General features: G+C 41.4%; 1 protein-coding gene across 32 annotated transcripts in view; it reads left to right on the top strand.

Annotated features, from left to right (window-relative positions):
• RBFOX2 (RNA binding fox-1 homolog 2) overlaps positions 1–13,009 on the top strand; it is a 285,934-nt gene that overhangs the window by 206,929 nt on the left and 65,996 nt on the right. The gene's annotated exons all lie outside the window — the stretch shown is intronic.

Raw genomic sequence — 13,009 nt, 5'->3', positions numbered from 1 at the left:
TTAAAAAAAAATAAAATACTTCAAGGCAAAAGTATTTTCTTTTGGTTACAAAGCTAGAGAATTAATTTCCATTTCTCCTACAGCATGACGAAAATGGTAAGTGACCCTGGCCAGGACGATAAACTGGTGAGAAGATCCTCTACCTAAATAACAAAATGATCATTGTTGTGAAGGTGTAAATAAAATGCATATTGATCCCTTTCTTTCAGCGATTCATTCTGATCATAGATGTAATACAGGAATTGGGAAACTTTTCTCTTGCGATAGGATTTGCAGCCTGTTGCTTAGAAGCAGCAGATAGCAGATCGAGTATAGAAGTGGGACTTGAGATTACCAAAGTGAAAAAATGAGGATGAGGCTGGGAAATAAATGGGAAGGAGCGGCTGAGTGCCTTAGTTCGTCGAGTGTCCATCTCTTGATTGGCTCCGGTCGTGATCCCAGGGTTGTGGGATTGAGCCCCCCTCTGCACTGGGTGGGGAGCCTGCTTGAGATTCTCTCTCTTCCTCCCTCTGCCCTTCACCCCTGCTCGTGCGTGTGCAACACACACATGCGTGCACTTTTCTCTCTCTAAAATAAAATTAAAAAGAAAAAGAAATGGGAAGGTAGAAACAAAAATACTCTTCTTTCTCCAAGATTCCATGGACTTTAATTATCCTACAACAGTTAAGGCAAACAGTTCTATTTGGGACCACTCTTTCTGTGTTCTCTTAAAGTACTTTATGCTTAGCTCTGTAGCACAAATGATGTTGATGTAATTATCAGTTTAAATGCCTGTCTCACCTTTTAAATTTGGTACTACAAAAGAAAATCTGGGGCGCCTGGGGGGGTCTTAGTTAAGTGTCTGACTCTTGATTTCAGCTCAGGTCATGATCTCACAGTTTGTGAGATCGAGCCCCACTGACAATATGGAACCTGCTTGGGATTGTGTCTCTCTCTCCCTCTCTCTGCCCCTCCCCCTCCCAAAATAAATAAACTTAAAAAAAAAAAAAAAAAAAGCAAAATCTTATTTTTGCCCTTGTGCCTCCCCTCCCCCTGATGTTAAAGACTAGGATGTTGTAGGTGCTTAAATGTCAGTAAATAACAGATTCAAGTAATACTCAGAATAACTCCATATAACAGAGAATATATTTAAGAAACAATAACAACATAGACTCGTTTACCCCAAGCAGTGTGACTTGTGAATAATGAGAAAACTTTTCTTTCAAGTACTGATGAAAGTGCGTGGGTGAGTGGGTCCTGAATAGTGAGTCTGCAACTATAAATCTTAAAAAGCCATCTTGTTCTGCCTATTGCCTATAACTGGTTGGTTGCCACATTCCTTAAATTCCCCCACAGCAGCTTTTGACTCCGTTTTCTTGGCCCCATTACCCTGCTTAGGTCCAGATCTTCTCCAGTATGCTACAAACACCTCCTTATTTCTGCCCCCTAATTGCCAACCCCCAAGTATATCCCACATCCTGTTATCATTACATGAGCTACAACTGTGCTATTCTATTTTGATGGCTCTTCATTACCAAGGAATACTAGTTAAAACCGTCCGTACCGAACAGATTTGGATATTGGGATACTCACTATAGAGCAAAATATGAGAAAGGATAAGGGAGAGGTTCCAAGTAGGTCTTTTAGACTGGGAACATGATTAACTCAACCAGCAGAAATAAGAAAAGACCGTAATAAACTCACTTTTTAGACACACAGAATTTGCAGTGTAAGTGGGACACGGAGGGCAGAAGGATGGGATCTGGGGAGGAAGAGTGCCCCCCGGAAGAACCGGATGCAGGGTACGATCGAGTCGGACATCTGGCACTGTATTCATAGTTTCACTTACTCTCTTTGCATCTGTGCCACAGCCTCTATGGTAAACAGTCCATTTTGCAGCTAAAGAAGCAGGCTAGAAAGGCTTGCGTAATTCGTCTGTACCTGGTAATGGTATGATTGGGATTTTAACTCAGGTCTGTCTTTCAGGCTCACGCTCTTTTTTGTTTTTACTCTGCATCCCATGAAAGCATGGGAGAGAGGACATGGTTGGACCCAAAAATATTTGGAAGTCACCCGTAGGTAGGTAGCAATCAAAGCTCTCAGATTGCTGTGGGTGAGGGAATAGACGGATAAAGGGGTTGCGACTTGGCCCCTGGGTTACACATTTTTTCTGTGTGACAGGAACCGTTTGCTGTGATTGTGTATTTGATTTTAGAATTAAAACATTTAGCAGAGTTCACATTGTATACCAGAAGACCATGTATGGTAATGTATCACCTCTGGTACTCCATGTGATTGAAAGGAGAAAGATGTCATTCTTTTTTTTTTTTTTTTTTTAATTTTTTTTTTTTTTAATTAATGTTTCCTCTTTATTTTTGAGAGCGGGGGGCAGGGGGTGGGCGGTAAAGGGCAGAGAGAGAGGGAGGTACAGAATCCGAAGCAGGCTCCAGCCTCTGAGCTGTCCACATGGAGCCCTATGTGGGGCTTGAACCCATGAGCCATGAGATCATGACCTGAGCCGAAGTTGTATGTTTAACCGACCGAGCCCCCCAGGCGCCCTGTGAAAGACGTCCTTCTTAGCTTTTGTGTTTGTGAGATTGAATGAAATCATGAATCTAAAGCACTAGCACATAAATGTTGATTTCTTTTCTCTCCTAATGGTACTCTACCATTTCTCTCTTCCTACCCCAACATTCTTCTCCAATTTGATATCAACCCAAGACAACATTTGTTTCATTATGTGTTATCCTTCATTAGTTACACTCTCCTCTCTAGCCAAACGAAGCAGTTTGCTACTGTAGTGTGCCTGTGTGTGACTTCCCATCTTAATCCATTATTTAAAATTTTTATTTATTGCTTAATATTTATTAGGCCCGGTATGGGATTCTACAGTGTACAAAACAGTCGCCACTCATCGTAAAGAAGCTTTTAATAGGAGAGATAAGGCACTTACCGAGATAAGTATAAGGCTTTGAATTTAAATATCTTGTACACATTTGTAGTGCAAGCCAAGTGCTATGGGAATACAGGAGAGGAGGGAAATTCTTCTGACTGGAAATGGGGGTGCAACACTTGCTAAAAGTCTGCTCAGTTGGATCCTGGTCTAGATACCGTTGGTCCTTTGTCTTGTGTTAGCCTCACAGTAGATGGCGGTTACGTCTGTGTTGCAGGTGACAAAACCGGGGCTTAGTTTCTTGTTCAAAGCTACACAACTAACAGGTTACCAAGTCAGGATTGAACCCCAGGTTCATTTGGCTCTAAACCTTAATCTGTTTCCTTTACACCAGGGGTCCAAAACTATGGCCTACAGGCCAGACCTGGCCCGCTGCATGTTTCTGTAAGGCTCGTGAACTAAGAATGATTTTTACATTTTTAAATGGGTAGGAAAAAAAAGTCAAAAGAAGAATATTTTGAGATGTGAGAATTAGATGAAATTTATGTTTCGGTGCCCATCAGTAAAGTTTTTCTGGAACACAGCCGTACTTGCTCATTTACATACTGTCTACAGCTGCTTTTGCATTGTAACAGTGGAGTCCTGTAGTTAGTTGCATCAGAAATCAGCCTGCAAGGCCTAAAATACTATCTGGCTTTTTATAGAAAAAGTCTGCTGACCCGCGCTTTATGTCGTACTTCCTTTCTAGGGATAGCTTCGTGGAGAAGGGGTTATTTGAGGTGATCCTTGGTGTCCAGCTACATTTTCATTAGGCATGAATCCTCTTGGTAGGGAATACTGCATGGGGACCAGCACTGATCCCTGCTATAGCAGTCTGGCTGAGATTTGGGAAAGCACCGTATTTGGGGAATGTAGAAGTCCAGACTCATTGCAACACAGGATTAATGGATGGGAGCTGTGTATGACATGCCTGCGAGAAAGAGAACCCCTCTGGAGATACCACATGGCTCAGTGACTAGCAGCACCAGCCCTAGAATTGGTTTGGATCTGAGTCTGCTTATGCCACGTATTAGCTAAGTGGTTTTTTGGTAAAACACTTAACCCTTTTAAACGTTGGTTTCTTGGTCTGTAAAAGGAGAATAATGGGAAGATCTCCCTTTAAAAAAAAATTTTTTTTTTAGTGTTTATTTTTGAGAGAGAGAGCACAAGCGGGGGAGGGCAGAGAGAGAGGGAGACACAGAGTCCGAAGCCGGCTCCAGGCTCCCAGCTGTCAGCACAGAGCCCGACGCAGGGCTCTATCTCACAGACTGCAAGATCATGACCTGAGCCGAAGTCGGAGGCTCAACTGACTGAGCCACCCAGGCACCCCAGCTTCACATTTTATCTTACCAATTCTTTACAACAAGGTGTGGCACTAACATCGCTATTTTATCAGTGAAGAAACTGGGGGCCGCCTGGGTGGCTCAGTCAGTTAAGCATCCACCTTCAGCTCAGGTGATGATCTCGCAGTTCATGGGTTCGAGCACCACATCGGGCTCTGTGCTGATAGCTCGGACCCTGCAGCCTGCTTTGGATTCTGGGTCTCCCTCTCTGCCCTTCCCCCGCTCACCCTTTGTCTCTCTCTCTTTCAAAAATAAATAAACATTAAGAAAATGTATAAATGAAGAAGCTGAAGTGCAGGGAAGTTAGGTAACAACATATTTAAGTGTTTACAGCTATAGTAAGTGGCAAAGCCGAGATTCAAATTATGTTCTAACCATACACTTCAGCATTGCTCTTGGTAAAATGTGGCTTTTATTGGGTCTCAGGTGGATTTGATAATATTTTAAGTAGTGTTTAAGTAATGGAATAAACAAATTTGTATTGGGGAATAATACATTGAAAACACTGTCATCAGTCACTATATCCCTTACCTTCCTTTCTGGGCGTCACCTTGAGCTTTAATCAGAGATGCCACCCTAAAAAGTGTTGAGTCACACTGGCCTGAATTCTATGTGAAATAAAATACTGTTTTCTGTCCTCTTACTATATCTCTCCTTAAACTTTTGTGTAGGTAGTAAAACAACAGTGAGATCACAGGGTATCGAATTGGTTTGTTGAATGATTATTGAATATGAAATAATGTTATATCCCAAATTTATCTGTTTCACGTAGGTCTCTTCAGGGTTTTTCTTTTTCTTCTTCTCCTTCTTCCTCCTCGTCTCCTCCTCCTCTGATTTAAAAATAGCTTTAAAGTATTTTATTTATTTATTTATTTATGTATTTATGTATGTATGTATGTATGTATTTATTTATGTATTTATTTTATTTAGAGAGGGAGTGAGTGCACACACAGGGGACGGGCAGAATCCAAGCAGCAGGCTTGGGATTCTCTCTCTGTCTCCCTTTGCCCCTCCCCCACTCACACTTCCTAAATAAATAAACAGCCTTTAGAAAATAAAAATAACTTTAGAAAAGCAGCTTTGTCACTCATTTGTGTCTTCTTACTTTTTAAACCAGAGCGTTAGAAATGCAGGTAGCTTTGTTTGAAAATTTGGAAGATCTCACTTTTAGTATTGTTGTAAATTATGTTGCTGATGGGAAGGCCAGTTAACCAAAGAATTGCTTTGTTTATAATTTCCTGTCCATTCCTGTACTAAATTCATGTGGATATTAGGATTCGATGTAACCTGTTCTTTCTGTCCTCACGGTTAGCTTTCTACAAACTGGGGCCCACTCTTCATCTTGGATGTTCGGTTTTATTATTCTGCTCATGCAAACCCCTTAAGTAAGAGTAGTGCCGTGAGGCTCCATGCCAGACGTCGTTCTCGGTGCTGGGGATGCATCGGTGGGCCGAACAGGCAAAACCTCTCACTTACGTTCCAACAGAGGAGATGAAATAAATGCAGTATTATTATAGATGAGAAGACAGTAATCAGGGTCGAGAGTTTCAATAGAGCGGTCAGGAAAGCTGACATTGGAGCATGAACGTGAGGGAGGTGTGAAATCAGCAGACTGGAATACCCACGGCACACAGAACAGCGAATCCTGAAGTTGCATGCTCCACTTGGTGGGCCGGCAGACCTGCTCTCAGGGAACTTTCGTTACCCTGGGAGACAGTGCGAAGGACTGAAAGGGAGTACAGTTTGTTTTTTCTTCTCATCTTTCACAAAAGTCAGAATTTATATTCTAGGGAAGAAAGGGGCTTTAAAATTAAATCTTTATTAGATTCTTGTTAAGTGAGATAGAAACCTGACTTGCATCTAGTACTCTTTGTTGTCTGTCAGTCTTGTGAAAGGGAAAATTTATAGACTGCCACATGAGGGAGAAGAGAAATCATGTCTAGTTTTGTAGAGCGTAAGAGTTAATAATTCATTTTCTCAGCTGACATACACCTAAGCCTATGATTAGCCTATGATTTTAAAAACAAAACATTTTCATATTAAACATAGAGGTAAATTCTTGCCTAGAAATGATCATGTGAACTATTATCTCATAGTTTGCCCAGAGGCCAAAGTACTTCACTTTTGAACTTACAACCTTGGAATATAGCCTGGAAATTTAATAGAAATCTGAAACCATTTAACATTTATAGTAGTAGTAGTAATAAATACTTGGGGAGACTTTCAGACATTGTAGAGTGTATGAAATAAAACGCAGAATCACTCCTATTCCAATTTCATTCCCTTAGCATATAAACCTAATGTGTTTTTCTTTCCACAAAAATAAAAGACCTTCCTATAAGGAGCAAAATAATCTACTGAGAGTTTCTTTTTGACCTTTTAGCAAAGACTTACATTTCCCCTTTTTTCAGGAAACCGCTCGGCCTCTGCCTGCCTCGTATTTCTTTGAAACACATAGCGCCAAGGGTGCACGTAGATCCTATAAAATGTTTTTACCTTTCTTCCCCTAGCCCCCACTGCTAATCGATGTGGCTATTCAGTTGACTGGGCCAGCTTTGTAAGGCCTGCCCCCGTGGGAGAGTCAATACTGTGAACTGGTGTGCGGGTACCTCACTCCCAGCAGGGCTGGGGGGGGGGGTGGAGACTGGAGGCCAGAGCAGGTGAGTCTACAAGGAGCTACCTCTGAGCGAGGAAAGCGAGTCCCCCTTGCCATGTTAATCATAACCGGGAGACTGTCTTTTAGCCTTACCGATTATTGAGTAGACCCTTCTTGCATACGGTAAGATTGTATTTATGCCTGGAGTTGGAGTGTAGATCTACAGACACCTTTGGTGGTCTTTACTCTCTTACGTTCACCAGTCTACCTGAATGTGAATTTGTGTCTTTCATATCTGACTTTAGGCCAGTACATCCTATGAGGGCTTCTGAAGCAGCATGCTTCATGGGCGTCTGGGCGGGTCAGTCGATTAAGCGTCTGACTTTGGCTCCGGTCATGATCTCGCAGTTCAGGCGTTCGAGCCCCGTGTCGGGTCCTGTGCTGACAGCTCAGAGCCTGGAGCCTGCTTCGGATTCTGTGTCTCCCCTTCTCTCTGCCCCTCCCCTGCTTGCACATGCTCGCTCGCTGTCTCTCTCAGAAATAAATTAGAAAACTTAGAAAAAATTGGAAGCCGTGTGCCTCATGCAACGGGTAGGCAGGTGGGTAGGTAGATATGGATACGGCCCTGTGGAACTTGACGAAGGGAGAGGGTTATTTTATTTCTCTCTTCGGACACCCAGGAGAGCTGAGGAGAAGTGGTGTATAGTACCCCGGCCTAGATAGAATTAATGAAAAGAACTTCTGTGGTGATGGGTGACAAAGATACACCTTTTCCCTGAAAAATTATAGGTAAAAATTCAAGGTTTTCCTCGCATAATTTCTAAAAACTAAACAAAGGGAAGATTTTTACGTAAAGCACTCCTTAATACCACTTAGAAATGGTTCTTGGACACTGGAGACAGCTGAATTTTGATGCCTTCTAACTTTGAAGTGAAAGACCGTGATAAATTTTTGTCTCTAGGTAATGTCACTACCATTTTCTTGAGGATAGCACAGTAATTCAGTGCTTTAGCATTTCAGCTTCCTCTTACTGATTCCATTTTTCATGTCATTCTCTTTTATATTAAAAAAAACGGGGCACCTGGGTGGCTCAGTCGCTTGAGCGTCCGGCTTCGGCTCAGATCATGATCTCACGGTCCGTGAGGGCTGTGAGTTCGAGCCCCACGTCGGGCTCTGTGCTGACAGCTCGGAGCCTGGAGCCCGCTTTGGATTCTGTGTCTCTCTCTCTCTCTCCCCCCCTCTCCCCCTCACATTCTGTCTCTCTCTCTCTGTCAAAAATAAATGAACATTAAAAAAAAAAGTTAAAAAAGAAGACTTTTGTAGGTTTCATTACATATGTAATACCTGTTTATTATTAGGAGCCTGAGGAGATTTGGGGTAGATATGCTTCCTGTTTTGAAGATGATGATGATTTCATGGGTGCATTTGGGTTGTAATTGTCAAGGCTCACGGTACAAATAAGTAGATGCGGTTTCTTGTGTATGTCACTTACACCTCAATAAAACCGTTCAGTTTTTTTTTTTTATTGATTAGATGACTAATCAAAATTGGACTTGTTTTGCTGTTACTATGTGTTTCCATTTGTTAGTGAAATTGAACATTTTGATGGTACCAGTCATTTGCGATTGAACATTTCATCTTCTGTGAATTGTTCAGGTATAGTCTTTGCCTCATTTTCTGTTGTCAGGTGTGTTTCTGAATTTGTGTAGCCTACTCTTACGTTAGTGATGCCAACCCCTTGTCTGTCTCGTCTGTGGCAGTTCTTTTCTCCCTGGTTGGTTTTCCTTTTGACTTTAAAGCCCATTTCTCCCCCCTTCCCTTCTCCTTTCCTTCCTAATTTACACAGCCACATGTCTTTTTTTCCCCCCCCTTCCTAGTTTTTAGGTTTCCTGCCTTATTTAAGAATCCCCCAGACCCCAGTTATGCTCTCAAGTTTTCTTGTATTTGCCTAGTTTTCATTGTTCTCTTAGATTTTATTCCTTCTCGAATTTTTCTGGCATGGACTAGGCACCGTGAAGTGCTCATTTGGATAGCCAACTTTTACAAATACCATGTGGTAACTAAACCGTTTTCCCCCAACCAGAGTGAAGTGCTACTTTTCTCTTCTGTTAATTTCCTGTAGAAACTTGAATCTGTTTTAGGATTATCATGTTCTGTTAATCACTATGTATATTCTTACTGTTGTTTCTTTTTTAAGTTTTGTTTGTTTATTGGGGGGGGCGGGGGAGGGAGAGAAAGAATCCCAAGCAGGCCCTGCGCTGTCAGCCCAGAGCCCCATGCAGGGCTCAGTCTCACAAACATGAGATCATGAACTGAACTGATAACGAGTCAGATGCTTAACCAACTGAGCCTCCGCCTCCCCCCCAGGCGCCCCCATAGTGTTGAGCCACAGTGGCTTTATGGCAAGTCCTAACATACTGATAGAACATGCCTCTCACTTCATGGTTTTTCCTTTTCTAAACTTTCCTAGGGGTGTTTCACGTACCAAATAGAAAAGTATTTAGGCCTGTTTTCTTCCCTAGACATCATTTGCTTCTGATTAAAAGTGGCATTGGGTATACATTTTATTTCGGCAAGGATTAACATTTTTATATTAAGCATTCCTCCAGAAACAAAATGTATCTTTCTATTTATTCCGGCCTTGTTTTGCATCCTACATCGTGTGTTCTATACTACACATTTTGTTACTCTTTTGAATAACTGGCCACTGCTGGTTTTAAAATAGTTATGCATAAATGTGACAAAATTTTATTATTAGGTCTGCTGGTTTGTAGTTAGTTCTTTTGGTGTTTCTAAGTATATAGTTACATTTGTAAGGGTAACTTGTCTCTGTATTATCTTGATCTCCATTTTGTACTTGCTTTTATATATAGAAGGAATAATAGTGACAGTGCAGTTATCTGTGATTTCTAATAATGACTGGTATTTCACAGTTTAATGTGATGTTTGCTGGGGCGCCTGAGTGGCTCAGTCGGTTAAGCATCTGACTCCTGATTTCAGCTCAGGTCCCATTCTCACTGTTGAGCCCTGCACTGGGTTCCATGCTCAGCATGGAGCCTGCTTAAGGTTCTTTCTCTCCCTCTCTCTGCCTCTCCCTCACTCATGCTGTCTCACTCTCGAAATAAGTACACATTAAAAATTATAGGGGCGCCTGGGTGGCTCAGTCGGTTAAGCGGCCGACTTCGGCTCAGGTCATGATCTCACGGTCCGTGAGTTCGAGCCCCGCGTCGGGCTCTGTGCTGACAGCTCAGAGCCTGGAGCCCATTTCAGATTCTGTGTCTCCCTCTCTCTCTGACCCTCCCCTGCTCATGCTCTGTCTCTCTCTGTCTCAAAAATAAATAAACGTTAAAAAAAAAATTATATGTGTGTGTGTGTGTGTGTAATATGTAATGTTTGCCAGTGGTTTTTTATGTCTTGTTTTTCCTTTGTTATAATTAACAAATGTGATAACATTCTTAGCAAGTGTTCTGTTTAATGAATTTTAACAATTTGGGACCACCATCCTTAATAAGAAGTAAAACCTTTCCATCATCTTAGAATGTTCCATAGTACTAGATGTCCATCAACACTCTCCCCACCCCCCCACCAAGAAAAGAGAAAACTAGTTTCTCGCTTCTGTTATGATAGATTTATGTCTCATTCAGCAGGGCCCTTCAGGTCCATCCCTGCTGTAGGTAGTTCATTCTTTTTGTGTTGTGTAACATTCCGTTTTATGAATCAACCACAGTTTATCCATTTTCCTATTGATTTCAAGACAGTCATTTTTCAGTTTGGGGCTATTATGAATAAAGCTTCCATGAACATACTTGTGCGAGTGTTTTTGTACACACGTGCTTTTATTTCCTTCGGGTAAATACAGGAAGCATTTTAACTTTATAAAAAAGTAGAACCACAAAACAGTTCTACCAAGCGGATATACTGCTTTACACTTTGGCAAGCGGCATATGAAAGTTCTCGTGGTTCCACACCCTTATCAACGTTCCGTGTTTTCAGTGGGCACAAAATGCTAGCTCAGGTTTTTTTGTTTTTAAAGGTTACTTATTTTGGGAGGGAGAGGGAGAGAGCACAAGCAGGGGAGGGGCAGAGAAAGAGGGAAAGAGAGAATCCCAAGCAGGCCGTGCATTGTCAGCACAGAACCTGATGCAGGGCTCGATTCCACGAACCGATCCCGTGAACCGCAAGGTCATGACCTGAGCCAAGATCAAGAGTGAGATGCTTAACCTACTGAGCCACCCAGGTGCCTCCTGTTTGGTTTTAATTTCAGATCCCTGATGACTAATGCTGTTGAGCCACGCATTCATGTATTTTCTGCCCATCGGGATATCTTTTTGTGGGAAGTTGTCTGTTAAAGTCACTAACCCATCTTCAAAAACATGCTTTGTTCTTTTTGTTACGATTTGTAACAATTCTTTGTAGATTCTGCATAGGTGTTCTTTGCCAGATAAGTGAGTGTATTGCAAATGCTGCCCCCCAGTCTACATCTTGTCTCTTTATTATCTTAGTGGTACCTTTCAGAGGAGCAAGAAGTTTTAAATTTTCGATGGAGTTCAGTGTATCTATTTTTTCTTCAGTTATTCTTGTTTTTTATGACCCAAGAAGTTTTTGTTTATTGCAAAGCTGTGAAGATTATCCTCTTTTTTTTCCCCTGGAAGTTTTAAAACACTCATATATAGGTTTGTTATCTCTTTCAAGTTAACTTTTGTATACATGGGATGAGTTGAGGTTCTGTTTTGTTTTCTTTTGTTTTCCCCCCATTGGGTATTCAACTTTTTTTATTTGTGAAAAAGACTTTCCTTTCTCCCACTGAATTGACTTGATGCCTTAATACTGACTGTACTATTCTCTTCTGTTTCATTCATTGATGTGGGGGCTTGGGGCGCACTGATGCGAGTTTGTGGGATTTGGGGTACATGGTCATCTTAAGACTGTCAAGCTTTCCAATCCATGGTCATGTATTTTTCCATTTATCTTTGTACATTTGTTCTGTTGGATTTTGCAGAAGAACTTAATGTAGCAACGATGGCTGAACCTTTCTTTAAAAATAGCGTGAGATCTTTCTGCAGCTTTGGATTCATTTTGTTGGAGATATAGTATGAGTTTAATGGCCATCAGGTTAATGTCAAAAGCCTGCGATAATGTTTAGAAAAGGATGCTGAAAGTTTCAGTTTCCTACAGCTCTCCGTGGGTAGAGAATCATCTCTTGAACTGAGGGGAAAGAAGGATAGTTGGGACTGAGACAGAAGGAGGAATAATTGCTCCCTTGCTTGATGGAAATGATGCTCACAAGCAGGAGGAAACCAAATGACATAAACCCAGGTTTTCTTCGATTGCCTAATGCTATGATGTTTAAAATACGGTGGGGAAGGGGGGAGCCTATCAAAGTGCTGACATGTTGAAGCATTTGTCCATCTCTGCCAGCTACTTACAGGAGAGTGGCCTAAGACTTTGCAGACTTGTGTATCTTCATTAAAAAAAAAAAAAACAAAAAAACAAAAGGCTTTGCTTTGGATGGAATGAAATGGGAGGTCAAGGGGGTGGGGAGGATGGGTCCTTCGCAAAATTTGTTCTACAAGATCCAAACTTTTTTATATCTGAACTTAGAACAGAAGTGAGAGAGGGGCCATAGCGCCAAAATAGCCCCTTCTAACAATTCCCTGTAGTCCCTGCATACTTGATTGATATTTCAGATACCACACTGAATTCCAGGTAAGCATCTGGGAAAGGTTATCACATGGAGAGGTTTCTTGGTGTGCTGTTACCCTTAGCTGGCAGTGATTATGAAGAACTCTTAATTTTTTTTGTCTGGGGATTTTTTTTTTTTTCTATCTCTAGTGTTTATAATTTAAGGAACCTTTATTTTAAACTATTAACCTAGTAGCCAAGACTTAAATAAATCCCTATCTTGAAATACGAACAGTATTTTTTTTAATAATATACTTTCCTCTGAACTCTGCGCTCTTAAAACCTAGAGACCTATGTTGTCTGGTCTTGAGAATTTAACTAATAATGTCACCCTGCCTATTGCTATGAATTGTAATTGAACGAAGTTGGTTTGTTTTCCTCTGAGAATCACTGTAAAGGGACAGAGAGTGTCCTGAAGAAAATACTAATGGCCCAAACTGAGTTCAACTCTTACACCTTTTCTTGTGTGAGAAATTT

The sequence above is a fragment of the Acinonyx jubatus genome, chromosome B4 (genome assembly GCF_027475565.1).
Source record: "Acinonyx jubatus isolate Ajub_Pintada_27869175 chromosome B4, VMU_Ajub_asm_v1.0, whole genome shotgun sequence".
NCBI classification, from domain to species: Eukaryota; Metazoa; Chordata; class Mammalia; order Carnivora; family Felidae; genus Acinonyx; species Acinonyx jubatus.
This window is presented reverse-complemented; position numbering and strand designations above follow the sequence as displayed.